Below are 25,166 nucleotides of genomic sequence, written 5' to 3' on the forward strand. Positions count from 1 at the left end.
CGTTAATTACTAATCACACTGAGGTATTAACTGTTGACTTAAAAATACCTTAAAAAGACCGCATGAGAGAGAGAGAGAGAGAGAGAGAGAGAGAGAGAGAGAGAGAGAGAGAGAGAGATGTGTTACAGGAGTGAATGTGGTTCAACACGTTCCATTCTCGTGTAGCTTGGTGAGTTAGGAGACCAGAGGGATGGGCGGAGAGGATGAGTGAGAGAGAGATATAGAGAACGAGTGAGAGGAGAGAGAGGGACGGTAGACATGAAGGAGTTTAGGAAGAGAAGGAAATAAAGGTGGAAAGTTGAGAAAAGAGGAAAAATATGAGTAATGAAAGGGTAGCAAATGATAAAGACTGACGAGGAGGTAAGTGTGAGGAAATAGTGAAAATGAAGAAACCAATGAGGGAGGGAGGAGAAGCAAGTATGAATTATGAGGAAGGAAAAATCGAGCGAGGATGAACAGAATTTGAAGGAAGCACCATAATAAGGAAGAGAAATATTAGACAAGAGAATGACGTAGAGAATGAAGGAATCGTGACAAAGGAAAGAGAAAATGACAGAGAAGATGACGATGAGTGAATGAGGAATAAGTGAGACGAAAAAGACGTACCATTCCCATAACACGTGGTTAGCCCGTTCATCTTCCCAGGCTGGTGTGAGTTACGGTCAAGTGTCACAAGGGTCAGGAGGGAAGGGCGGGGTCAGTGCCTACTCTCCACTACACCCATACGCCTGTCAATTACCCCCTACATCACAAACGGCCCACTTTTCCCTACTAAATCTATGAAAAGAACATCATTCCCTAAAAAATTGTCCATTTCTCTCTAAGACTGAAAAAAAAAATCCAAAAAAGAGATAACAAAAGCCTAATGTGTAAAAAAAAAGGGCAAAAAAAAGTTAAAAGGCCCCGATGTTTTCTATTGCCGGGAGCCACGAGTGAGGGAAGGAAAGGTAAGACAGGCACCTTTAAAACTCCTTGCCGTACTATAATGCTACTATGACGCCGCCGCGATGTTTGCCTCCACGGCCACAAGACGACGGCAACACAGCGGCAGAGGCGTCACCCAACAGCCGCGCCGTGTCAGGACTCCCTCAAGCAGCTAAATTACTATAATCAGATCGCCTCAAAACACCCAAACGACGGCGTAGAACAGACGAAAGGGACTGTGGGGGGCGGGCTGTGGGGTATCTAGAAGGGGATGTGGCAGGAAGTTACTGGAATAGTGAGCGAGGGAGTGCACGGCAGGCCGGCAGGGTGCACGTAAGCTAGTTGGGAGCAGGCTTTGCTCTGTGTAGGAGGCGAGTTTTACCGTGAGCATGACAGCCATTCAGATCCACTTAGCCTGATCAGGATAATTCTTTCCACGCGCTCGACAGGGAATAGAAATAAAATCACAGCAGTGTAATATGAACAAGGCATGAAAGGTGCCGACACATTAGCTGTCTGCCGGAGATGTCGGGGTGTCTGCGTTTTCGAGGAAGCCATCTCCTGCCTTCCCCGTGTATGGAAAATTAGACTGAAGAAACAAACCGCCTCTGCGACACACGTGGCTCTTTCTGCTTTAGTTATTTTCGTACACTATTTCTTCAAAGGGATCTGTTTTGTTTATTTGTCTTGCATGATGCCGAGGGTCGGTCTTGCACGTCCCCTCACACCCTTACAGTTACAGTCCGTTCGTGTACTTTTCTTATACACCTCCCCTTATTATCTCTCACTTATCAATAATCCCTGCCCTTTCCCCTCACAGCCCTATATTAATGCTCCCTTCAGTCCTTACAAGCAGCCCTAGCATTTCCTGCCCCTTATACTAGTGCCTGAAGTTAAGCCGGCCAGGCCAGTTCCTGCTATCACACCTGACACGGAAACTTCACGACAATAGTTTAAATACATCCAATTAAGCACCTGGTGAGGAAGAGCCTATTATGTCAGGTGTGCGCGTGTCCCTCGCCGCGGGGAGTCTCCGCCGGCAGGTTATCAGGCTCGTAATGCGCTGCTTCACACACACACACACACACACACACACACACACACACACACACACACACACACACATTAGCGCTTATTTTAATTGATTGTCCTTCATATATTTCCAGCACCCGACCTGGTGTCCAAACACACTCCAAGAAGCATCCTGGTGTTTAATGCTAATTGGGAAGACAGAGGCGTTCTCAAGGCGTCGTGTTGTTTATGGGCTGTCCTGCCAGAGAATAACGAACATAAGCCACGGGCTCCCAACACACACAATTGAGCCATAACGCCAGGAGAACACATCCTTCCTGACCCAGTGGGGCTCGACTCAACCCCACCCAATAAATAACGACACAATGCCGAAAAATACCATGAAAGTTGAGTGTCAGGACTGTGGCAGTGTAACAACAGGAGCGGAGGCTGGACGGCTGTAGGGGCCACCCACCCACTCTCCCCGCCCCATTAATCACCCCCTTGTATGCCTCTCCATTCAAGTTGGCCGCATATTAAACCATGAAGTTTGTGATCGGACCATAAAATTTTATTATACTGGGATCGGGAGGCTGGTGGGTCGGCCCAGGGTGGTCGGAGAGCACGCTGGCTTGTTTAATGGTGGTTTATGACGTGCTAATTAAACCTGGTTATTAGCAAGGAGAGCATTAACAGTGGGGAGCAGCGGGCCCTCCATGGGACCGGCGTGATCAAAGGTCAGACAGAGGGAAGCGACGAACCTCAGCTTCAGTAGCTCAGAAGTTAAACACAAATATACGTCATGGGGTTATGACTGATAGTGCAACCCACACAGTTGTTATTAATAACTTTCGTTGACTATATTTATACAGAACGTGACCGTGCAATGTGTCCTTCTAGACCACAAAGGCTGTAGCCTATACAGGTTCCTCGCAGGAGCAGCGGCTGGAGTCATCAATATCCCGGTAATGAACAGCGGCCGCGGTCCCCTGCTGGGAATTTCCTCCTCCTCCTCCCCGCCACACTGCCTCCCTTACCTCAACTTTTTATAAAGCGTCGATGTTTAACCATGACGGGAGAATAAATGAGGCTACCTTCCAATTAATACACCATCACGAGGTGCGTCAGCACGATGCACGTGGTTACGTCCTTCGTTTAACGGCGTAACACAACTCCTCTCTATGGTGATATCAACTGTCTGACTAACAGGATTTCAACTCGCGCCGTGTTCCTGTGGTGAAACCTGTTGGCTAGCCACCACCTAACCTCTATTGGCTTGGGTTACTTCCCATTGCACACCTGAGGCAAACCACACAGGTGTACCCGACAGTGCCCGCAACAAATAAACACTTCTCAGATGACGATTAAACAAAACATAGTACGCGCAGAACACGACCCTTACGACTGGAGAACATGAGCAGCCACTACCTCCTTCGTCACTTTCCCGCACAGATATCACAGGTATGTCTTCTTACAGACGCCGAAAGGTCGATGAACATGCAGAGGTCGATGGGACCGTCTGGGAGATAGCAAAAGGATGGGAGAGAGGAAAAGACCCAAAACACATGCCTGGTGAAGCCGAAGCACATGTTAGGGAAGACGTGGAAAACAGCTGGTCCCTCGAAGTGCTAAAAGGAGGCTGGGAGTGGATGGCCGCCCAGCTGTCGACCTCCCTCCCTACCGCCCCATCCCGGATGGATGGAAGAGGCAAAATGCATTAACCTTCCTAAGATTTACTTCTTCCGGTGAGCAATTTCTGTTCATTAGCGACACAGCTCCCAGGACCAGTAATGATTTAGCGGTGAGTTGCGCTGGATTGTTAATAAATGGTTAGTTTATTTCCTATCCCCTCAGAGAGAGAGAGAGAGAGAGAGAGAGAGAGAGAGAGAGAGAGAGAGAGAGAGAGAGCAAAGTGAGTGACGAAGTACAAAAGACCAGTAAAATCCACTAAAAGACCAATTACAATATAAAAGCGAAAGAGCAAATCTCTCTCTCTCTCTCTCTCTCTCTCTCGATGTCCCCAACGCAGAGTCCACCTTCACCCTCTGCACCCTCTCCTCCCCCACACGCCCTCCCTCTGACCTGACCACCCACAGCAGCACACACCCCTTCACTGGCCACCTTATCAGACGCCCTATCGCAGATGACCCGGCTCCTCCCTGCGTCACCCACTACTACCCTCTTATCGCCTGACTAACTCTCCGCCTTACTCAAATACTACGCTAACGACTCTCCATATGAATGTGCGTGAGTGAATCCAGCCATTAGGAGTTTGAAAAAGTCGGAAAAGATGCTTCACAATTTGGACTTCTTCTTCCTCATCTTCTTCACTAGTTTATTGTTATGTTTGCAGTTATTAAAGGTTTTGTTGGAAGTTACTGTGACTGTGAGTTGGGTGTTAAGTTCTTGTTTTTATGTGTCTAGGATAAAGTTATGAAGTGTGCGAGGGTTGCATAATGTTTTTTTTTTTTTTGTACTAGTAGTGGTTTTGCTTCCCTCCCTAAAGGCTGCGAAGTATTATGTTTTCAGGCGAAGAACAGAGGAAGCGGATCGTGTGTGTGTGTGTGTGTGTGTGTGTGTGTGTGTGTGTGTGTGTGTGTGTGTCCATGGGTGACTATAGGCCTCCATAGTTGACGTGCCTTGGCTCAATCAAAACTTTGCCCTGCACACGTGGAATCTGAAATTACTCACCGTTTAAATTCCACTTTTTTTTATTTTCTTTCTCTCCTCAAAGATCTGAATGTTTCTCGGCCAACAAATGCATTCACGGGAAAAGGGGAAAAATCCTGATCGCTGGAAGTCAAGAACAATACCCGTAGGAATTTAATTTGAAAACGACCTTTAAAGAGCAGATCCTCGGAGGGCCACGTGGTGGGTGTGGGTGGAGGGCGGCGGGTGCAAGTGGCTCTACCCCTCCTCCACTCTCCAAGCACCGCATAGGGAAGGGAAGAGGAACGCCGCTGGTGGTGGAGCGTTAGGGTGCAGACCGTGTGTGGGGCGAGGGAGTGTCAGGCGGGCAAAATATGGTGCAAGGTGATCCATCTCTCGGGAGGATGCAGCTAATGTTTACAAAATATTCCTAGTTTTGAGTTTAAGAAAGTCCGTTAAACAGAATGCAGAGTTGGAAGTTTTACGTGTGGAAATTTGCGTCAACTGGAAATAAAACACATACACAAGTGGATGTTTTAATTTGATGAAAAAGTAAAATGTAACGTGTTTTGTTCCGGTCATCAATTTCAATTTCCAGCTGCAATAAAACTGGTAAAACAAGTAGCCTTTTCTTTCATAACAAAATAATCAATGGATGTTATTAATCACGAAAGCAAAGCAATCATAAATCTCAACCGGGAAAACAAATAAACAACCCAATCAGATTTCGGTGTCAAGGGCAATGAACAACAAATTAGTACATGTCAACGATACCTTTCCCTGCCGGTCACAGTAATATACATGGAGGCAGCACGAGGCGGGGACAGCAGGCACACCACACGCACTAACACTGCCTCCACCACAACGAATAGCGCTGCAAAACTGTCACGATAGCGTACTCCCTCCCTCTCTAAACACACACACACACACACACACACACACACACACACACACACACATACAGTTTCCACTCGCTCGGGTAAAAAAAAGGGTGAAAACTTTACACCAACACCACAAACAGACACCACCAGCATTTGGACAGAGGTGCATGGCCATACAGTCCCCGTGTAACAGCCGTGGCAATGCTCATCTCTCCGGTATCTATATACACGCTCACTGTTTCGGGTCAAGTGCGGTGGTTTATGAGTTAGAAGTTTGCGGCTGTGTTTCAGGCCCACCACTGGCACTAACTGGATTTCTATAAAGGTGTAAATCCCACAGAATGTATCAGATATTCACCGTAAAGTCAAAACCGTTTGCCATGGGCGGGGGACGATTACGCGCCGCACTTACAGATCGTTCAGTGGAGCGGTGGAGAGGTACACCTCCCTCGACACTGGTCCAGACAACACTGACTCGCTCGCTGCCTTTGACTGTGCCCTACCCGCAGCCAGCCGCCTGCACCACCACCACCACCATCACCTCCCGCTCCTTGCACCCCTATTTGCCACCGCGCGACACACGCACACACACATACACACACTCACTTCTTTCTCTCTCAGGGATTTATCGTTGTACTATGAGACAGTCCAAACTTGGGGCATCATAGATTCCACTCACATATAAATCTACGCATCACAAACAGTATCCGCGTGTCAATGGTGGCGCAACGCAGCCTGATGTGTGAGGGAAACTTGGTACTTGTCGACATAACGGATTGGTTGAACACGTGATTTACAGAGACGCAGCGCACATTATGGCCCAAGCAGTTGGTTCATTCCGTCACCCAGCGCGTTAGAGGCGACGGATGTTCGAGAGGGCAAGGAAGGCTGGCGGGCGGAGATAGGGAGATTTAGCACTAGGCGTCACCCACTACATGCATTGACAGAGTTTTCATCCATGTAATCTGCGTGGTGATGTATTTGTGGCAGGTCAGAGGACGCACAGGTGAGACTGCAATCATTCCGAAGAGTGATTGTTCTACAGAGAGGGAAGCATTGTTCATTTAGGGAAGGTTATGGTGGTGGTGGTGGTGGTGGTGCGGACAACACCACCATTCAAACTGGTGAAAGGAAAGGAGCTTCCCGTGGGAAGGAACCAAGGAAAAAGGGGGAAGAGGAAAAAACGATGATCAACAAAACGATGGAAATGTTCCACGCTCTCCGCCTCCACTACTGTCCCTTACAGACAGAAGCAATCGTTTGTATAACTAAATACGATGCATAAACACATAATAAACGGACGTTGTAAGAAAAGTAATCAAAACCCTTTTTCAGAGTGGTTCTTTGGCCACTCAGCGGCTCGCCAATTAAACCATTAGCTTCTATAGAGGAGTGAGTGTGGGATTGAGTGGCGGAGACGTGCCAGATAGCAGTGAAAGAGGCCAGTGAGTTGCGTCTGGCCGCCGCTCGGGATGTCTGACGCCGCCCATCGAGCCACTCGGCCCCTGAAAGCCACACGTAAAGTTCTGCGAGGAATGTTAAGTTGTCGTTCACTCGCCTTCTCACCGTCCCTTACGAGGTGGCCGCAGCCGCGGCTCCATGTCTTTCTTCGAGTGTCAACACTCTTGATTTTCTCTGACAATCTTTCAACCATTCATGTAAGAAACTATCTTTTAAATTCTCTTCTTCTATCTCTAGAGTCAATATTTTCTCTCGGAAAGGATCGGCTTACACTGAAAATTCTTTAAAAGAGGAGTACGCGCCATAACAAAATTTAATAAACACTACTTTTTCGCTCCTCTTCGTCTTAAAATATAAAAGGAAGAGTCTGCACATAGCCAGACTAACAGGACAGGTAAAAAGCGTACCTTCCTCAGTATCTGACGCGGACTTACTCAGACTCTGTTTACTTCCCCATTTAGAGCTCCCAAGAAAGAAAATAGCACAAGCCTTCCTTGAGACGTTGCGTAATGATAATATTTTATGAAACATATTCTAAGAAGCTCACCTGATGTAAATTACTGACGGTTAAGCGAGACAGTGGGCGAGGGAGAGTAGGAGGAACGGGGCAGAGAGGACGTGGGGGAAACTAAAGTATCTTGGTAGGGGGAGTTAAGTGAGGGCAGGGGCAGCATTATCAGTGCTCGGGTACAGAAGGAACCACTATTTTATCAGGGTACGGGGGCAGGTATAACCAAGGCGGGCCAGGTTGATGTCGCCGGCAGCAGCAGCAGCAGCAGCAGCAAGCCAAGAATTAATTAAACACAGTCCGGCATGAGTTGGAGTTGTTTAGCGGGCGGCACAAGAGACGGGTTTAATAATGTCACACTTGGGGAGAGACAAAGGCAGGTCGCGCGTCACACCGCTTAATTAATCCTTAGACAAGCAGGGGGCCAAGACGCCGCGTACACACCAACACTAATTTAATCTGAAGTAAGGACGAGTGAGGGGCAGCACACGACAAGCACCTTTGCAGTCTTCACACGCCGCCAGGGAAAGAGAGGCGCGAAGGAGTAAAGGAGGAAAGTGAGGGAGTTACTCTTTGGGGTAGTGCCGGTGAAATATGCATATTACTCTAACAAAGGAACTCGCTTCAAACGTATCTCAAGTTATAATGAAAGCCATCACGAGGGTCATAATTTTTCACTCCTCTCTGGCAGGAAGCTGTCAGTACTTCTTATTGAGTTTGTATTAGTTAGCACGTCAAGTCGAAGGAGGGATACAGTCCTTTAAAAAAAGCTAATTATTGCATTATGATTCTTACAAGATCGCTCCAAGGAACAAAAAGACACGCCATCTGTCTTGCCTCAGCCACAACCTCCACGTACGTACATCAGTAATACCTTGACGTCTGACTTGCAGTATTCAATAAAAACCTTGAGGTAGCCTGTGCCGCGTCCATCACTCGGCCAGTGGTCCAAGGTCTCAGCAGGCCACGCCATTACCACCTCGCAGCCAGATATTCCGTGTCATTCCACGAGTTACTGCGCCACCACATGCTACGGCGGGAATGTACTTGATTTGTTGTATGTCATTCGTACACTGGATGGAATTACGGCGTTGAGGCTTGTAATAAGAATACATATCGTATATTAGAGAGCTGCCTCCGACCTGTAATCAGTGCGCCGGTATTGTCCTTTGTGTGTATTTTACTTATCGCGGCCCTCCCTCCTGTCCCCGCGTGGATGATTTACGACGCACTAACTCCTCGCTATAACAGTCTTTCTGCGACGCTAACTGAATAAGCTCGGTGTCACTGTAATTCTGTTTGTCGTCCACTCTGGCCGCCTACAGAGCGAACACGTCAAGGTTGTTTCTTCTGAAGGCCTTCCTTCGAGCGGCGAGGCTGCTGCATGAGCTGCGGGCCTGTGGCGCACACCGCCCTCCGTGCCACTAGTAATCAGAGTCTATATTAAAAGGGTAACACCTTTGATTACACCCCGCAGGGCACTTGATAACAGCGACACTTGCTTTTATGTCTCGCACACTGGACTGGCCCTGAAGGGATAAAGATATAAATAACACTGATTCACGACGACTCCAAAGTTCGGTACTTGGATCGCGACTTGTGCTTGTTTTTGCCGTTTAAGGGAAATAAGTAGGGAATGATTGCCACATATTTTCGACACATGGCAAGTGCATCCTTATATGAGTAGTCAACTTAAAAGAAGCCCTGATAATGGACGTTCGCACTTCTAAGGCACCAAAGGTAAATATTTTACACCTTCTGCAAAACATTATGCAATTTGAAGATCAAACACTTGTCTCACTAAGTACTCCAGACTATGTGCAGCCTTGTGCACTTACTTTTTTGCTGCAAAATTGATGCTGTGCCAAGCCATCCGCCAAACACAGGCTGATGGTCAGGGGGTGGAGGAGACAGGGACAGGAGCGTTTAAGGGTGAAGAAGTGACGGCAGGCGGCGAGTGTTGTGGCCAGAGCGGCCACAACAGCTTGAGGTGGAGCAGTAATTATTTCAGGCTTTCTTTGGGGAAGCAATTTACAGTAATTATAAAATAATTACATCGTGCACTACCTATCACGGCGATTACCTGTTTGCAAAATGAAAAAAAAAAAAAAGTGGTCATGAAAGGAGTGAGCGAGGCCGCCAGCAGCAGCAGCAGCAGTAGCAGCAGCAACAGCAGCAGCAAGCAGAGTGCCTGGGTCCTCGCCCATTCTGCTCCGACAGTCGCTAACGAGCAGACTAACACCCGAACATCTCCTTGATACATCAGTTCGCTTCCTGTGTTGCGTGTCACTCGGCGGAACTTCAAGACACTCACTGCCAACACGTCCTTAACGGGTAGAGGAATCAATACGTCAGTAGACAGATTACCTGACGCAGTCACCTCACCAGGATGGTACCACACCCTCGCCATTCAATCCTCTGCTCACTCCTCCCTCCCTGGCCGCTATCTGACGCGCAGCACAGAAGCTCGGGTAATGCTCCCCTCAGGTAAAATTGGTCCACCGAAATATTCAATTAGAGCTTATAAAGATGATCAATGCATTTTTCTTCACCTGCACTGACCAGAAAAGGGCCACACTTACCAGTGGGACGGGACGTGCGGGGCGGGGCGTTGTGGCACGGGGCGTCGACACCACAGTTTGATCCACTCACTCACCTGCAAGGAAAAAAAAATAATGATCACCTATGTTAAGAAGACCGAGAGTACAAGTCAGGCAAGAAGCAATTTTACATAAATTTCTAGTTGCTTCATCTGATATTCTGCGTTTTATAAAGTAGCGCCTCTTAATGAGATCACCGGAGGGGGGAAAATATATAAGGAAATTAGTATGGAAATAAACTAAAATAGACCAGCAGCAGACTTGTGTTTATCCTCAACGAGCATCCGAGAACCACCCAATTAGGGGAGTTGCCTGGGACGTCCCCCTCTGCCCCGCTCCTTCCCAGTCTTCCATACCTCTACCACCACCACCACCACCACCACGACCGTCAACCCCTCCCTTCCCTCTCTCTCTCTATCTGTCTCTCCCTTCTAACTATAAGACAACATTTTTAAACACAAAATATATCAGTTGAGAAGTGAACATTTGCCTCGACAATGGAGCAAAAACAGGAGCCCTCAAGTGATAGTCTTTTTATTTTTATTTATTTTTTATCATCGTGGACCTGAAAACTTGAATACGCATAAAATTTTAAAATTATGGGAATTCGATTGCGGATGAACCTTGATTAAGCTTTAACTTTAAATTGGTTCAAAATGGCATGTTCCTTAAAACGCTGAATAAATAAACGGACCAGGTTATTTCGGAGGACCAATTAGGGGCAAGTGGGCCCTTCCAATGGACCAATAGGAGTAAATCAACTGGCTCTGGGTCTCTGGCAGCAATGCGGTCGGTGCTTAAGGCGGTCTGGGAATACGGGAACGAGACAGGTCCTGCAGGAAGACCACAAGGCACAAAGTAGGTCAGATACGTGAGACAGGTAAGCCAACAGGACTTCCACAACTCCACGACCATCAGGTGTAACGGAACAGGTCGTGCTATCAATCTAAAAGGTATGTAGATTGTGGTGATGCAGGTCGTAGAGGTCCTAGCAGATAATAGATAGTCAGAGCAGAGTAGACAGCGGGAAAAACGGAGCATCTCGTACTAAAAGTTTAATCCCTTCAGTAACATGACGCGTTTTCACATTCATTCTGTTTACTATCTGGAGGTTTTACACAGCCTCAGAAACTTACGCGCGGAATTGAAATAGTGAAGATTGTGGCCACTGATCTTCTGACCTCCATAGACCCTTCATGTCAATAAAATGGCCTAATCGTACACAAATCTCAAGGTAAATATGTGACTCAATACTGAAGGGGTCAAAAGAAAGATAGGGTTTCATTATCACAATAGCCTAGAAAGCTGCAACACACCCGAGAAACAGTACATTACACTAGTACTCAAATAAAAAGGTAGATTTTCCTGTAATAGCCTAAGAAGGGAAGGATTAATTAACAACTTCAAAGACGGGCATAAGAACGTGCTTCACAATAGGGCAAGAAGAGGAGGCTAGGGGCAAATGGACGGGCAATTTCATCTCCGTTTGTATCAACATGCAAATACACGAGCGACAATATAGGTTCATTTAGTACATTGTTAGTGTATTGTCAACATCGCAGCGTAGGGGGGCTATTGTTTCCTCAAGGTGGCGCTACGTATATGGAACGAACACACACACACACACACACACACACACACACATAGGTACGGTAATTCACTGATAGAGCATCTTATACCATCCTAACCCTGTTTTGGCAGCGGCGAGGACCTCCAGGGATCCGGTAGCAGGCCCCTCCCAGGTAAACAGGTAAGGTGTAAGGATCTGCCGCCGCCCACACAGCCATACACCCACGCCACCTTCACTAGCTACACTCATTACCACTATTATCACCACCGACAACACCAACAAGAGGATACGCAAAAAATACAACACCTCCCGCACCTCCACTACAGCGAACACTAATAACACATAATCACCACCAACACACTGCCTTCTAAAACTCATCAAAGCATCAGACATGATTCGAAGCCGTGTCTGAGCACAAGAGTTATCTCCCTGTACTGGAGTCTCGTACAAGTGTCCTCTTAACCGCAGATCCACGCAAACAAACCCTCAGGATAAGAAAAAAAAAAAAAAAAAAAAACAGCATTCGGATACATTCATGCATACATAAACTGACGAAAACACAGATATAAACAACTTTCTGCACGAACACACCAACACGTAACAAGGAGACAAGGTGGAGTCTGATGGATGGATCGGTTTCCTTAGCAGTGGAGTCTCAGTTAGAGTCTTAGAGAATGCTGTGGTTTGTCTCCCAATCTTTATTCCGCTCCGAGTTTGTAGGATTTGTCATCAGTGCTCAGTGAACCTCTTCCACACTCCCTCTCTAATTGGGTATTCATATATCAGCGGGAGGTCGTGTCTTGCCTTCATTGTGTGTGTGTGTGTGTGTGTGTGTGTGTGTGGTGGGGAGGGGCGGAGCTTACTCTTGCAGTCTCCCACAATAAGATCATCCTAGTCAGCACAGACCTCCTCCCTCCTTCTCCCACTTCTCCTCCCCGTCCTAACCGACACCCTCCTTTCTTCCCCTCCTCCTCCTCCTCCTCCTCCTCCTCCTCCTCCTCCTCCTCCTCCTCCTCCTCCTCCTCCTCCTCCTCCTCCTCTTCCTCCACCGCACACTGCAGCGGCTGGCATATTTGGCTAGCATATTGCTCCGCCTCACTCCCTCTGCACGTTCACACCTCCGCCCAATCCAGAGTGTTGAATAATAAATCATCGCATTCACCTCTCATTTATCTCCCATCTAACAAGGTAACACGAGCATCCCAATCAGCGTCAAGAGGAACTAATGATTATATTAGTTTTATGCACCCGTTGTAAGTTGAAGTGTTACGACAGTCTCTCTTAAAAATCACACGCACAGTCCCAAATTATTAGTAGACTGATAAAGTTTTATTTGTTTATGATGAAAGAGGTGGTGATGAGAATTTGACAAGACTACATCACAGGTACGTATTAGGTAAAGTGCTCTCTTGTATGTGACTCGTTCGTTGTCTGGCCACTCATCATACTGCACCGGGGAAATAAGACGCCGACGCATTGGTACAATCAAGTGTCTGTGGCCCAAACATCCGGGACTTACGCACGTGAATATAAACGCCAGTACTCGACGCAACTTGAAAAATAAAGTAAAAAAAAAAAAAAAAAAACTCAACCCACCAAAATAAAAGTTTAGTGGAATTTGTTTTCACGACACAAACTTCGGAGTTTCATAACATACACCATTATTTGAACAACATGTTTTGCCATTTCTCTAAAAAAGAATCATAGGTGATATTATGGTGTGTTTTGAGATACAAGGAAAGTCACTTTTGGCATGTTTGCTTCTCGTTCATCTGGCTAATGTCTCAGTCTTCCCTTGCACTTCACCTTCCACCCCTGAATGACAACTGTCTGCAGGCTATCAGCGAGGAGCGGAGAGGGGCAGGGACGGGGAGGAAGAGCCGAGAGACGGGTAAGCGAGAGGCATGGGAGGGAACAGGGAAGGTAAGGACCACAGGGGGAGGTGGGATGGCTAGGGATAGGAGGGTGAGCAGAGGGAGCTCGGTTCTACGCCACTGGCCAGCCTCGGGGAAAATAAACATGAGGAGGCTGATATAAAGCAATCCTTGACCGCTGCGCCATCTAGCGGGGGTCTCCGGCTCTACTATGCTGCAGCAGGGGAGGAGATACTATTTTTCCATCCGATGCTTATTTCTAGACGAGTGTTGCCAAACCAAGGTAGACAAACACGGTGGTCTGGTAGCTTGTTCACGTCTTTCCGCTCCGCATTCATGTTATCAGCGTGTATGTTTATGTTGCGTGTGGTTCTCCAATGTATCTTTACAGGGGGAAGATTGAAGGAGACGGATGAGAGAAGGATGGCGACGTGGAGGAGGAAGCGTTACCAGTGTATGAAGGATGGTAGTGGGAAGCGAGAGGCGTTACTAGAATAATGGGGAAGATAGCCGGAGCGGGAGGAAGAGTTATCAGAAAGAGAGAGAAGATAGCGGTGAGGAGGAGGAAGACTTGCAACAATATACGAATAGTAAAGTGAAGTAAGAAAAGGTGTTACCAAAATGTGAATAGTAGTTATGTAGAGGGGAAGGAAGAGTGATCAAAATATGAAAGATTCTGGTAGGGAAAGTGAAAAAGTTACCAGGATATGGGGACCTCTAAAGAAAGAAGGAAAAAAGCATTGCCATAATCTAAGAGATGCTTGAGAAGAGTTTCAGTAAAAAGAAAAGAAAATAATTATAATAAATAAATAAATATTTTATAAAATAAGAATGGTAGGGGAAGAAAAAGAAATGTTATTGAAATATAAGCAATGATGGTGAAGTGAACAAGTAATAGATGTCATGCTGTCGGTACCAAATGACTGACAGGAAGTAGCCAGAGACATAAATGAACAAGGGGACAGATAGATTAGATGGCAATAAAGGACGAAATAGTATTCAGAGAAGGACTAAGCATGTATGGAATGACAGCATGCTATTCACGCAAGCAGGACGTGAGGTAAACATATCGTAAATCAACCCTACTGATGGAAGAGAGGAAAAAAAGATCAACACTATCAATGAACTCATGCAGAGGAATATTTACCATGATTCACTCGACCAGGAAGTGACTCTGTGCAAACACGTAATTATCAAAGTGCAATTAATCTACGCTCAGCTGAGAGATAGGAAAGGTCACATATCTTCATAGTTTGACTCCTAATTACGTAATTCCATTTGCAACAATATTTTCCTAACCCTAGACGATTTTCCGGAATAAAATATAAAAATAATTCTAAACTCTAGTATTTTCTGTATTGAATTTTTTATTGCAAACTTCCAACAAACTCATTTATGCACGAGAATAAGACATCACCTGAAGGTTAAAACTCGTGACAAGGATTCAAACATTTCCCTGAAAACACACATAAACGAGATCCAGAGACAAAGAATCACCAGGAAACGAACAAACTTACCTCCTGATGGCAAAACGTGTAATATCTGATACCAAGAATTACATTACGGCAAGGTGAGAGAAAAGTGGCATGAAATGGTATAGAGAGGGATGGAGATAGGAAAGAGAAGAGGACGGGGGGAAGGATGTACCAGCATGAACAAAGAGAAATGCGAGTCAGTTACAAAGAATGAGGTTCTGAGGGGAGGAAAATGTGATACGCGAGGATGAAGGGAAACAGAAACTGTCATTAGGACGTAATCAGAGAGAGTAGAAGCAAAGAGGGGAGTGAGGGAACACGGGGCAGTCTGAATATATCACACCAAAGAAACTATAATGAAGATCAAGCACACAGGAGAGGACGAGAGGGAGGAAGAGACAAGTGTAAAAGGCAAGAGAATGAAACGATGAAGAACAATGACACAAAATACGAGACACAAAATACAAGAAAAAATAAAAGATAACAAGAAGAAAATCAAGCGACATGATTAATAAAGAAAGCGAGGAAGGTAAAGAAAATGATGATTAATAAGAAAATAATATAATAAGTCTATAGCAAATCTAAGTCCTCACCTCTCTCTCTCTCTCTCTCTCTCTCTCTCTCTCTCTCTCTCTCTGCAACATCCCCAAACTATGCCTCTTGCAGCCCTAAAGCAGAGTAAACAGAGGGACAGGGAGCCACAGCCACGGGAAGGGGAGGCCGAGAGGGTGCTGAGGGGAAGTGCTTGACTACGGCCGCGAAGGGAGAGTGAGAGAGAGTGGGAGTGGGAGAGAGAGGGAGAGGGAGTCTGCGGCTTGTCGAGGTGGACTAATGCAAGTGGACGGAGGAACAAGGGTGCATATATTACTGAACGTTCTCTCTCTCTCTCTCTCTCTCTCTCTCTCTCTCTCTCTCTCTCTCTCGGGTGGGATATACACTTAGGGTTATAGAGGACTGGCTTGCATGGACTGTCAGAGAGGTATTCATGGTGCTAATTGTTTGTATAATTCATTAGCTCTCTCTCTCTCTCTCTCTCTCTCTCTCTCTCTCTCTCTCTCTCTCTCTCTCTCTCTCTCTCTCTCTCTCTTGACGAGTTTCTTTAAAATTTTCTATAAATGGGTACAAAAAGCTTCTTCCTGATATCTGTATATAGAAATGGTTTTAGTAGTAGTAGTAGTAGTAGTAGTAGTAGTAGTAGTAGTAGTAGTAGTGATGATGATGATGATGATGATGATGATGATGAACAATAATAAAATAATAATGATAAAATAATAATAATAATAATAATAATAATAATAATAATAATAATAATAACAAAAATAATAATAATAAAAATAATAATAATAACGACAATAATAACAAAACAATATGAAACGAAAGTTAAAATGATGACAGGAGCAGGAGGAAGATAACGAAGCAGGAAGAGGAGGAGGAGAAGGAGGAGGAGAAGGAGGAAGAAGAGGAGGAGCATCAGGAACATCAAAAGCAGACATAGAGACGAGCATGAGGAGGAGGAGGAGGAGACGGTAGAGCAGCGCAAGGAGGAAAGCAGAAAAAAGGTAATGGTGCTGTCAAATCTTACACAACTCATTTCAGAATCAGTGGATGAGATAAAATGAGCTTTTCACTTGCACGCGTCAGAATTTCCCCTAACATCTGCTTCGAGGACTTCTGCAGGCGAGCCATCAACTTCATTGGAAAGATTTCTGGTGCCAGCGCATCAGTCCACCTCTTCTTGAGTCTGGCTGATTGAGGGACGAGAAAGGGGAAAAAAGGCTGCCGTTGTCTTTGTGGGAATAGTCAATCAAGATGTAGAGGGAGATGGACTGAGGCCGTGAGGTGATGAAGAGGTGGGATGCTGTGATTGAGAATACAAGAAGATACAAATGAATATTCACTAGTCGCACGTGTTTAGATGGATTAGTGTATTTTTATGTGATGGAAACTGAGTCTAGGTGAATAAGATCATGAAATAAAGATCATCAAACATTTATAATCAAAATTAGAAAGAAAAGGAAAAAAAAACAAAGGAAACATGATGATAAAGAGAATATAAAGGAAACCACAAGAGAGAGAGAGAGAGAGAGAGAGAGAGAGAGAGAGAGAGAGAGAGAGAGAGAGAGAGAGAGAGAGAGAGAGAGAGAGAGAGAGAGAGAGAGAGAGAGAGAGAGAGAGAGAGAGAGAGAGAGAGAGAGAGAGAGAGAGAGAGAGAGAGAGAGAGAGAGAGAGAGAGAGAGAGAGAGAGAGAGAGAGAGAGAGAGAGAGAGAGAGAGAGAGAGAGAGAGAGAGAGAGAGAGAGAGAGAGAGAGAGAGAGAGAGAGAGAGAGAGAGAGAGAGAGAGAGAGACAGAGATAGACACAGAGACAGAGACAGAAACAGACAAACAAAGATAAACAAAGACAGACAAATAGACAAATAGACAAACAGACAAACAGACAGGCAGACACACACACGCACAGACAGAAACAGAAACTATTGACAGGGTTCCAAAGTTCACATAGGTTAACGCATAACAGGAGAATGGAAAGGAAAGTTGAGTGGTGAGGAACTACAGAGATTGAGGCATCACAATTGTTTTGAGGGTGGGAGAGGGAGGAGCTGAGTGGACGAGGGACGGAAGGCGAAGAATAAGGAATTGAAAAGGGAAGGTTGATGGTTAAAAAATAAGCAATGAAGGGGTTATGGATTAGTGGTTGGGGGGGAAAGGGTTAAGATGGTTATAGAATTGGGAGAGAGAGAGAGAGAGAGAGAGAGAGAGAGAGAGAGAGAGAGAGAGAGAGAGAGAGAGAGAGAGAGAGAGAGAGAGAGAGAGAGAGAGAGAGAGAGAGACCCTGGCAACAACAATCTTTTTCCCACCAATTACGCAGGGAAAGGCACGAGTAGAAATTGCGACACACGAAAAAGAAAGACGAAAAAAAAACTTGGCTAATGACGCAACGAACACACTCACCACCTACCTTCGCGAAAAAAGACACAAATGCACCTGAGTAGTTAAGGAATCGGTGGCGCAATATCAATACGTTTTCCGGACCCACGCTCAGGTATCGGCCCTCACCTGTGCACTCAATACGAATCAATACAAAAGGGAGATGTAAGCCCTCTCTACCTCCCTCTTCTGACCCTTACGATTTTGTCTCCTAGTTCAAACCTTTATTTTTCAACCTTTGTTTCTTGTGGAGTGTCATCAAGTTTGATTTTATATTCTAGTGCAAGTTTACAGTTTGATAAGATACCAGTCTTTATTTTTTTTACTTTCTTTCAACGTTTTTAGTGTTAACCCTTTCAGTACTGTGACGCGTTTTCATATTCATTCTACTTACTATTTGGTGATTCTATACAGCTTCAGAATCTTATGTTGGGGATTAAAATAGGGAAAAACTGTGGTTATTAATTTTTTGACCTCTATAAACCTTTCCTAATGTCAATAAAGTGGTCTCATCGTACACAAATCTCAAGGTGAAAATGTGTCCCATTATTGAAGGGGTTAATAGTATAAATTTAAGGTGGAGTTTCACAAGACAATATTAATCCCTTCAGTACCATGACACGTTTTTATATCCTTTGTGCTGACTATATGGTAAATTTATACATCTATGGAAAATTATGTGGGAATTAAAATAGTGAAGACTATGGCTATTAATCTTCTGACCACTATAGCCCTTCCTAATGCAAATAAAATCATCTAATAATACTAGAATCTCAAGGTGAAAATTCATCCAAGTAGTGAAGAGCTTAAGAGAAAACGAACTTGGCTATAAGTTCGTCTGTATTTTTTTTTGTAGTGTTTTATTTCCCAGACAAAATATAACAGGAGTCGTATCATCATTATTAGTCAAAGGGTTTAGTTAAAGAGAGAACTAGACTGTGTGGATTCCCTTCACTTCACGGCCACTACAGTCAGCACCTGTCAATACCTTGCTTCTCCATTCACACTGCTACTAAAATGTCAGTGAATTCAACTTATCGGCTTGTCTATCACTACTGAGGGAAAGGTCAGACTTCCTTCCCTTACATACCTTCCTTACTGAAAAAAAAAATATATATATCTCATACAACTAAAGAATTAAAAAAAACATATGATGAAATGTAGAATAAATACCAGATAATAAGAATAGGAACGAATGAATCACTCTTGCTGGAATGTAAAGGTTTTAATTTCTTTAACCTTTATGTAAAATGTCATAGCTTGCGTTTCATAATTTTCATTAGAGCAATGGAGGATAATTAAAGAGAGAGAAAAAAGGCATGAGAGTGACAGGAAATCTGGGAAGTCACTCATTATTTTTCAACTGATATGTGATAAATGCGCATACTGTAATTTTTGAACGCTAGAGAAAGAGAGGGAAAGAGAGAGCCGAAGTTAATTATCAGTGTTGATTTAGAAAGTTCTTATTTTGACTTCGAAGGTGACAAAGGAATAATTCAGGAATCTCGCTCACTCTCTCTCTCTCTCTCTCTCTCTCTCTCTCTCTCTCTCTCTCTCTCTCTATCTATCTATCTATCTATCTATCTATCTATCTATCTATCTATCTATCACTTCTTTCCTGTCCTCTCCTCTCCTCTCCTCTCTCTCTCTCTCTCTCTCTCTCTCTCTCTCTCTCTCTCTCTCTCTCTCTCTCTCTCTCTAAGGCAGCAGCAGTGACCACCGACTAATACCAACAAAAATAATTTCAAAGAGAGATTTACACCTAAAAATGCTATACGCCCGGTTGACTGAACGATATACGTGAAATATTAATGACACTGAGCGTTAATAAACGAGACTGAGCGCATCCTTAATCATTTTCGTTCTGTATAAATTTTACATATCGATCTATCCGGATTCCAGATTTTTTCATTCATAGATCAAAGCTTTAATACACGCTGCTCATATGCCTTGAATTTCTAAGGGTTCAAATTGTCATGCGTTCTTGTATCTTACCTTTGTTGTTTTCAATATATTCTAGTGGAGGTCATTGCAGGAGAAGGAGGTTAAGTTTAAGAAAGAGTTTACAAGTCTAATAGGATCTAGTGAAAATTTCATGATTCAAATGATACTTTATGGAGGATTATGAAACTTTTGTAGACTGTAGCGGAAGTTATTTGAGTTTTGGAAGATGTTTTTTCGTGATTCTGGTGAGTTAAAAATTGTATTCCCTTAACATTCTCTACTGAATTTAATTGGATTTTCATGGAGGCATTGGAGATTGCAGTGAAAGATTAACAAGGGCTTTATAACTCCAACGCAATACAAATACATGAGAATCAGACTTATTTTCCCATGGGTTTTTGGAAGCAGTCTTATAGTCATCATGAGAACAAAATGCTTGAGGACGCAGGCTAATAGTAAGTTAATGCTTATAAAATGACTGACTAACAAAAAAAAAAAAAAAACAACTAATTCAAATGACAAGATTTTGAGGAATATTACTGAGCCTTGTATTCACCTAACCAGGGATGCAGTGAAGACAATTTGGTTTTGTCTCCTTTCACGCTGCACTCCCTATTCATCTAGAAAAGAATGGGTGTGGAGCGTAAGTAAGGTAGCCAAGATGATGTATTCCAAAGCGTGGCGCGACATACGTATAAGAACCCTTCTCTACTCTTTCAGGGACGTATATACAAGACTCTCCTTTATTCTTTCACTGCGAGACAAGACTTTTTCTTTCTATAGTTCCTTGTATTCTAGAGCTTAGAAGAGACGAAATTAACCTCTCAGTCTTTCCTTTTTTATAGAAACATTAAAGTTCACCTAATTTGAGAGACGGAGATACGGTGATACGTCTGTCTAGAAATGTCATCGTATAAAATGAATGATGATGATAAAAATAATGTCAATAATAAATCCTTACTAAATTTCCTTGCTTCTCTTAATATCAGCACTTAAAACATTTTCCCATGCTGATATCACTCGAATTTTCTTGGACCTTCTTCACATTCCCTGAGATCAAGAAGGTATTTACATGCACGAGTAAGTTTCCTCCATTCATACATACTTTCCTACTTCACTTCAAGCCAATGAAAAACACGACGTGGTGGAAATGACTTCTGTGATATTGTGTCGTCTTGTTTAAGTTTCCTCTCACTCTTATTGTTTTTGTCTGTGCTTCTGTTGTCATGACAGCTGTGACGTCTGGATGGATAAGAGGAGGAGGAGGAGGAGGAGGAGGAGGAGGAGGAGGAGGAGGAGGAGGAGGAGGAGGAGGAGGAGGAGGAGGAGAAGGAGAAGGAGAAGGAGAAGGAGAAGGAGAAGGAGAAGGAGAAGGAGAAGGAGAAAGAGAAGGAGGAGGAGGAGGAGGAGGAGGAGGAGGAGGAGGAGGAGGAGGAGGAGGAGGAGGAGGAGGAGGAGGAAGAGGAGGAGAGGAGAAGGAGAAGAAGGAGAAGGAGAAGGAGGAGCAGGAGGAGGAGGAGGAGGAACAGAAAGAGAAGCAGCAACAGCAGGAGGAGAAAGAGGAGAAAGGAGGAGGGAGAAGTAGGAAAAGAGACAGCAGGTGGTAGCGCATGGAGAGACGATAGGAAAAAAAAAGACAATGAATATGTGGCGAGCGAGATGAAGGAGGAGGACCAGATGGATAACAGTAATCATGATTTTAAAAACGCCAAAATTCAGCTACTGGATTCCACAAGGTGCCGTAAGTCTTGTACACACACACACACACACACACACACACACACACACACACACACACACACACACACACACCTTGATAAGATCACCTCCCCAGGCACCTGCTTCCTACCTGCATGGGTCGACTCATTACTGAACAAGTACCTAAGACTGCTGCAGGAAAGATGTTCCGTTTTCATTAACCACGCAGAAGATGAAATGTGAGAGTAACGGAGACAAAAACATAGCATAAGGATCTCTCTCTCTCTCTCTCTCTCTCTCTCTCTCTCACACACACACACACACACACACACACACACACACACACACACACACACACACACACACACACACACACAGGATTGGTATATATGCGATAGTCGGCGAATAAGCTCAAAATTTTGAAAGCAGAAAATGTATACAATGAACTTCCACTGATCTTTGTACTTATAAAATTAAATATTTCAATTATTGCAGGTTTGAAGATTAAGTCAGAAATCCAGTACGCCAGACAGGAGAGCAGGGATGATAATGTGATAATGACAGTGATTACCGACCACCAAAGATTGCATGTTTTACTATGCGAGTTAACTTGAAACATAATTACGAAAAAAAAAGGTAATTCACAGGATAAGAAACAGTGAATATCCGAATTTCGAAAAAAGATTAAAAGGAAAACAAAAAGGAAAATAATAGCAAGAAAAGAAAACAAGAGAAGCAACAGCAATAAGAACAGTGGCAGACAAGTATACATGTTTTTTTTTCGCGGTTTACACGTGTTTTTATATTCATGTGATCTTTAGAAGAGTCCTCACGAATTGATTAACTGTTCTGAATAGAGTGGCAATGGTGGGTAACAAGGCAGCGAAACTTAGGATATGATTCACAATACTCGAAAAATCTACCATTTGGACAATTGCAATTCTACTTACATAATAAGAAGGCTAACCAAAGGAAAAAAATGAGTAAAAAGCAACTACATAGATGAACAAATGAAAGAATAGATGAATACATAAAATAAACAAATAAAAATAAATAAAAAAAAGATTCTCGATTTGCCACTCCAGAAAATCAAGAAAAAAGCTAAAAAAAAAAAAAAAAAAAAATCGAATCCCAGTAGGAAGCAAAAGAATCAGAGTAGTGGGAGATACACTACAATTAGCCCTGACGCCCTGCCAATCTCGCAGTGGGCTGGCAAGGAGGCAGGCCTGATTTAAAGAGCTGGCTGACGTTATAATCACTGCCGCCTCAATGATGACGGCAGGTAATTGCTCCTCAGCTCACCATCACGTGTCAGGCGAGGTTACTAAGCCCTGCTCGATGCTTTACTGTGAACGACGCTATGAGAGTGTTGTGGTGAGTGTTCCGCTAAGCTTCCCTGCGGTGGTGTGCTGTCTCATTCTTGTGGTTCTGTGTGATGCTATTGTGAAGGGTGCTGGTGTGTGTGTGTGTGTGTGTGTGTGTGTGTGTGTGTGTGTGTGTGTGTTGTGTGTGTGGTTTATATTATTTGCAGTGTTGTTATTGTTGTCATTGTTTCTTATTTTTGCTCATTTTATTGTTATTCTTGAGCTTATATTATTATGATTATAGTTATCATTATTATTATTATTATTATTATTATTATTATTATTATTATTATTATTATCATTATTATTATTATCATTAATATTATTATCATTACTACTACTACTACTACTACTACTACTACTACTACTACTATCATTATCATTATTATTATTATTATTATTATTATTATTATTATTATTATTATTATTATTATTATTATTATTATTACTATTATTATTATTACTATTATCATTATCATCTTATTTATTATGACAACTACACATAATGATAATTCCAAGTGACACAGACAGTAACCAACTCCTCTTAACTGTCGTCATGCAACTCTAACAACATTCATGCAAGTATCCTTCTCTCTCTCTCTCTCTCTCTCTCTCTCTCTCTCGCCCTGGGAAACAGAATCCACCACCCTGCTCCTCTTTCCTTCTCGTTTACCTCCCTCTAATCGCCCTTACCAGCCCAAGTTCCTCATTTCCTTGTGTTTGCCAGCACTCTCCCCTCCCGTTGCTCCTCCTCCCCACGCTCTGACCCTCCCCAAACCCTTCTTCAGAGTAAACAAAGACCACATTCTCGTTTCCTGACCTTTACCTGCAAATATTGTGCTGGTTCTCCTCAAGCTACTGTGTCCTTATTTATTTGTTGTGTTTGATTCTATGTTGCTTCACCGTTCAATTTTTTTTTTTTTTCTTTTTTTTTTTTTTAGTGTATCTGCTATGTAATTTTGTGCACTATTCGCTGGTGTTTTAATTTTAGTTTTCTTCAATTTTTTTCTCAATTTTTCTTTTTTATTCCTGACATTTTTGTAACATAATTTAGCTTTCTACTGTGGATTCTTTTTTTCTTTATATATATATATTAAGCATTGTATATATTGATTCTATCTTTATACAACATCTTCCACGATATTATCTTTTGTACATTACTACATCGACTATTTTTTACTTTTGTGCTGTTCAATTTCTTTCTTCCTTTAAGCATACAATTTTTTAAGGTATTTGTTTTTAGAAGTGTGCAGTTTAATATTCTCTCTCTCTCTCTCTCTCTCTCTCTCTCTCTCTCTCTCTCTACAGGAAACGTTGTCATTAAGTAAATATTAATCTCCTTCAAGTCTATCCGTGAATATTTGAAGACTCGCTGGATATCTGCACAACTCTACGCCTGAGTCCTCCAGAACTTAGCTCAGTCTCGTTCCCCCTGAAAATTTAATGCTGTAAAAACTCTTATCGCCTTTATAACGCACGAGGCCCGTTAGGCAGTCACGGGTAATGCAAAACAAAGAGATAAGAAAGCACGTAAGTTAGATATGGTAGATAAAAACATGAAATATATGCGAAAATTTGATGACTTTTGAAAATATATAGTAAAAGATTGCATGGTATTAAACTGGTAAAGCACTTGTGAATTTCTACGTTTATTCTACTTAATCTTGTTTCATTTTCCGTGTGGAGTTAGAAACGTGAGAGAGAGAAAAAAAACTAGTGTAACCTGGAATAAGTAAAGAGGCGTAGTCCATCCTGTGCTTTGATGACCATTGCATTACCTTTTCCGTTCTCCCTTCCTGACAGTTTTGCGTTCGACTACCATCCTCTCTCTCTCTCTCTCTCTCTCTCTCTCTCTACTACTATTCTGCTGAACTAGCCTTGCCTTTATTTTCTCTTCCGCTTCTCATCCCAGATAGCTTTTCGTATTTCCAGTCCCAAACATTAAATAAAAGTCTTCCCTTGCTCTCCCTTCCTGCTCTTAGCTAGGGAAGTTAATGTTTTAATCGTTTGTGTAAATGTGTGTGTGTGTGTGTGTGTGTGTGTGTGTGTGTGTGTGTGTGTGTGTGTGTGTGTGTGTGTGTGTGTGTGTCCGTAACTACTACTACTACTACTACTACTACTACTACTACTACTACTACTACTACTACTACTAATAATAATAATAATAATACCACCACCACCACCACAAGCACCACCACTACCACCACTTCTATTGCTGATGCTATGATAACTACCACTGCTTCTGCTGCTGCTGCTGCTGCTGCTGCTACTACTAATAATA

At 43.5% G+C, this 25,166-nt stretch overlaps 1 protein-coding gene across 1 annotated transcript in view; it reads right to left on the minus strand.

Moving 5' to 3' along the window:
- The window catches only part of LOC123499308 (inactive tyrosine-protein kinase transmembrane receptor ROR1-like), a 398,854-nt gene extending 392,832 nt beyond the window's left edge, over positions 1–6,022 (minus strand). The window contains exon 1 of the mRNA XM_045247116.1: positions 5,878–6,022. The gene's annotated coding sequence lies outside the window, so the exon portion shown is untranslated. The remainder of the gene's footprint in view (positions 1–5,877) is intronic.
- Between the last annotated feature and the right edge of the window lie 19,144 nt (positions 6,023–25,166).

Source organism: Portunus trituberculatus, chromosome 49 (assembly GCF_017591435.1).
Source record: "Portunus trituberculatus isolate SZX2019 chromosome 49, ASM1759143v1, whole genome shotgun sequence".
Lineage (NCBI taxonomy): Eukaryota > Metazoa > Arthropoda > Malacostraca > Decapoda > Portunidae > Portunus > Portunus trituberculatus.